Raw genomic sequence first — 4830 nt, forward strand, 5'->3', positions numbered from 1 at the left:
TTCAGTCGCAGCTTGAAAAGTCCCGAATATTCCATATTCACTTTGAAATGTGAATGAATATTTCTGATCTACAATACCTATTTTGACACTTCCAAAACTAAGTGTATGGTGATTATAGAAAACATAGATGGTCTAATTGCAGTTGGAGTATTCCACCTCTTTTGGAATAAGCCACTGGAGCGGTCGGGCGGCCTCTGTCTGTGGCTGACTTGGCTATCCCGGCTTTTTTTGAGAAACAGAAAATGAAATGTATGCGCCTTCGTCCGCTTCCCGGGTCAGGTGGTGAATTGTAATCAGACGCAGCCGTGCAGACTCCAGGGGGAGAGCTTTCGAGATAAAACTGCAGAAAGCCTTGGATCAAGACGAGAAAGCGTATAAGCGTAAAAATCCCCGCCCGGCCCCGTCCCGTCCTGTCCCTGCTGGAACATCCCGTTCCTTCGTTAAGGAAGAGGGGGGGGCGGTGCCGTACACAATTCTTCCCCCCAAAGCCGTTTTGGAAGCCGGTTGGCCTTTGGTGGGACGTTTTTACCTTGAAATTTGCTGCCTGAGTGAGGATTTTCGAAACAGCAGGTCCATTTTAATTCATTTTATTTTGTTTTTTTTTTCTGAATTGCCACTGTTGCCACAGACAAACAGCAGCCATCAAACTTACTTGTACGACAGTGGCAGCTGATGTGATCATTTTTCACATCAATTTATTTAGGTTTGCCATTATTTTTCATTTTCGTTTTCAATTTTCAATTTGCTATGTTTTGCTATATATATATATAGCGAAAAATATACATAGTCACTCTTTGACGATATAAAGATATTTATTATACTTAAGCGGAATGGCTTTCTTTTTTTTCACCGTGGAGTTTATTGTGTCGATTAATTCGTATGTAAAAGTGTCCACTTCAAGCTGAAGCAACAGCAACAACAACAACAACAAAAATGTGAAAACTGCCATTTTGACTACTCCTCAAAAGCACTGTTAGAAAACTGTCCAATGGCGCGCTGGCGGAGGCATTTTCTGCCGCTTGTCAGATTCAGCAATAAGTGCACTTAGAGAAAAAGCGTTTGCGGTTTAAATGTGTGGTAATATGGGCGGAGTGTAATGTTTGGCGCGTGTTTGGGTGCTCGGCCCGTGGATGCTGTGCTGCTACAGACCCCCCTGCCTGTTCCGTGGGTTTTGCAGGAACTGGGGGGGGGGGTGGGTGGGGTTGGGGTGAAGGGGGTTTGGGGGTTTGGGGGTGATATGCGGCCCGGGCTGGCGTGGGTCGGGCTTGTGTTTCGGGAGCGTCCCGAACCGGACGCTCCGCTTGTAATCCGGGCTCCGAGCTCTGCGATCTTCAACTCAGCCTCGCCCCCCCCCCCCCCATTACATTACATTACATTACATTCATTTGGCAGACGCTTTTATCCAAAGCGACGTACAAAAGTGCATTTTCATGATCGTAGACAACTGCTGAACACGGGTTCACCCCCCGCAGGCTTAAAACCAAATGCTTCTTATTCAAATGCACCCCCTGGACAGAAGGATCTGCCCCCAACGCCCCCCAACCCTACACCCATGGATGCGCCCACACCATTTAACAATTTAGCATTAATTCAGTTTTGTCACGCAAAATCTGATGTCGAAGAAGGTAACGCCCTTGCAGCACGATGCACCCAGCAGGTGCTTCAGGGGTTACTTCATGTTCCATTCGGAATTGTGCATTTTTTTAAAAACAAGACCCAGACCTGGGACAAATGCATATTTGTTTTGGATTCAATTTCTACGCTTTACTGATCTTGTCTGGTGTACTGGAACCAATGAAATACTCTCAGAAAGTGCAAACCCCAACCTCTGGTCATATTGGCAGACTCGGTTATTCCAGGCACGATCAACAGAGCACAGAGAAGTCTTTGAATCCAAAACAAATACGTATTTGACCCAGGTCTGACGAGGTCCGGTTAAAGCATTGAGTTTGGGTTGGAACTATGTATTATCAAACATTTTAACAGGTCTTAATCATTTTTAAGAGTGGAATTGGGATGTTGCTGCTATAACAAAAGGTGGTGAGTTTTGGGGAGGTGGGGTGGGGGTGTTGGGTTGAGTGGTTGCCAAGGTATTCATGTTCTCACTAGAGTGGACATGTTGATTTTTTAATTTTATTTTTTTTACCGTGGAGCTGAGGTTTTGACTCTTGTCAGCATCCGTTGTGTACAGCGCATTTCAGTCTTAAATCACCAGCAGCCTTTTCTCTCTTTTTAATTTTCGGATCGCGGGTGACCGAAGCGAAACGCCACGTCTGTCTTTCTCCCAACGCGCGGGTGTCGGTGGCCACGGACCGCACAGCAGCCAGCGTTTGACTGACCGTACTGACGCACGTACGTCTACACGCTTCTCTGCTCTTCAGTCCCGGTCGCTTTTTTTAAAAGCATATCAAGGATGCCGTCGTTCCGTCGTTTAGGAACTGACGGGGAAAAAAAGCTTCTCCTTGTGCAAACGCACTGTTTATTTTTTTTTTGTTTGTTTTTGTTTTTTTGTTTTTTCTTCGTCCATCCTGGTGTGTGCTTGACGGCGCCGGTCCTCTAAAAATCCTGCTCTCGGGCCGGGACGGGGCGAAGCCCGGCGGGATGGCGAGCTCGGAGGGGGCGTGCCCGTGTCTTTCTCGTGCCGCCGGGATTCGCTTCTCAAAACCCCCTTTTGCGACTCAAACCCTCGTCCCTGCGACGGCGCGCGTTGGAGCGCGTGCGTCGAGTTTCGCTCGTTCGCGCTGTGCGGGTGTGCCTTCGCGCCAGGGCCCGCCAGATGGACGATTTTTGACACGGCTCACGCGAAAAGACGTTAGCGACTGGACGACGCCGTACGCCCGCTATGAAAACACCGCACACAAAAATACTAAATACCGTTTTGGAATTTTTATCACGTTTCGGATTGCTGGAAACCTCTTCGGCCTTCATAGGCTGAGAATGTGGGCGTGTATTTTCGCGTGACGGACACGTGCGGAATACGGCCTAGCGGTAAACTGCTAAAACCGCGTGCCTGCGAGGCCTGTTTACGCGTAGCCTGTTTACGTGCGTCGGGTCGCGCTCGTGCTAGTTTCAACGCCCGCCTTAAACGTTTTAAACGCATCTTTTAAACGTCAAACGGAAATGAGGTACCTAGCCGAAAGGCTTTCCCCTTTGAGGTATAGTGGGCCCCGGAGGGCCATATTCTAAAGAATTGGCTCGTTAAAATCGGATCTTTATCGTTGATTTTTATTTTAATGATTGCTGTTTTGGTGTAAGGATTCGATTGGCCCAAACGTTACGTGCGTGATGAAAGATGTTTGCGTGTAGTCTGTTTCTGAAGGTGTGTTGGCGCTTCACAGTGGCTGGACTGGAGGCAGACGCGGGCTCATGGTCTACCCCTTTAAGGTATGACATCACAAGTGTGTGATTAGAATGTTCTTAACTGAACATTCTAATGCTGATGTCACAATCACTGCTGGTAATTGAATGCGATTCTAGAACACCAACTGCGAATAAATTTTAAAAACAACATTCCAAAAAAAAACCTACTCTTCAAAGGGTTAAAACGAAGCAGTTTTGGAGTTATGGCTTCATGAAGTAAACCACGAACTTGCGATTGCCCGTCTAACAGCCGTTGTAAAAACCAACACGTCTTCAGAAACGTCTGTACATATCTATAATACCCTTCATTGCACACAAAAACGGTCTCGTCCAAATGAAAAACCTGAAATAGCCAAATACCAGAAAACTCCAGGAAGTTATCTAACTGGCCGGTCAGTTTACCGATTTGGTCGGATTACTGGGTTTGGTCACAAAAGGGTGTGCAGATCGCTTTAAAACAACCAAGGTGCTTCTTACATTAACTTGATGGCTGCTGTCGCAAGACCGATGTGCGCAAGGAGTGGAAAAAGCTTTATTACATTTTCAGTGCCTCTGTTTGACTCTTTCAGTTAATTTCCATCCGGAATGACGCGCCGCATGTGATTGAATTCCGATGATCGCAAGTGACTCGTTTTGTAAATAAATTATGGAAAATTAAAAAAAAAAAAAAAAAAAAAAAAAACGATATGAAAGCAAATGAGCTGGCAAAAAAAAAAAAATGAAAAGGTATATTAAAAATGGGAAAAATACCTCCTCTGAAGACCAATATGTTTTTACCTCAGTGTATATAATGGATTTGTTTATTTTCTTTGTTTTTGTCATTTCATTTTGTTTCTATGAAATACTAAATTGAAGAGTATTAATTTTCTGTCAGTCAGTCAGTGGTGCCCTCATCGTGATGTGTTTGTATTGTGCCCAAAATTGTAGCAAGTAAATTGTATTATTCTTCTTTTTACCCATAATCCTATGCTGTTCTGTTAATTGTTTTTATGCTTAAAGAATGTCTGTTCTTTTTATGTGGGCCGGTTGTCCTCAGATTACTGCGGGAACACGCCTTGTACAGTATATTTTATTTTTGGGTTCGCGTGGTCAAACGGAGGGCGGCGGGGATATTCGGGCCGCTCTTCGCGTGTCCCGACGCGTCCGTCGTTCCTCTTTTATTATTGGTTATTAACTATTACGGGGGTGGGGAGGGGGGGGGTGTACAGGAGGTTCGAACGATCAACGTAGGAACGTAGCGATGAGTGATGCTCATGTTAAGTTCTAACAGTGCGGTAGAAGGGTACGTAAATAAAAATTTTAAAAAGGTTTCTGTACTTCGTATTCATTCGGCTTTGTGTTCATTTGTTAATTGCACTGTTGTGTGTGTGTGTGTGTGCACCCCCCGAACCCACCCTCCCCACCCTCAATCTGGCTGCATAAGGTGGGGCTTTCTTTTTCCAAATCCTGACCATACAGCATTGCCACATT

The sequence above is a fragment of the Anguilla anguilla genome, chromosome 8 (assembly GCF_013347855.1).
Source record: "Anguilla anguilla isolate fAngAng1 chromosome 8, fAngAng1.pri, whole genome shotgun sequence".
In the NCBI taxonomy this organism is placed as follows: Eukaryota; Metazoa; Chordata; class Actinopteri; order Anguilliformes; family Anguillidae; genus Anguilla; species Anguilla anguilla.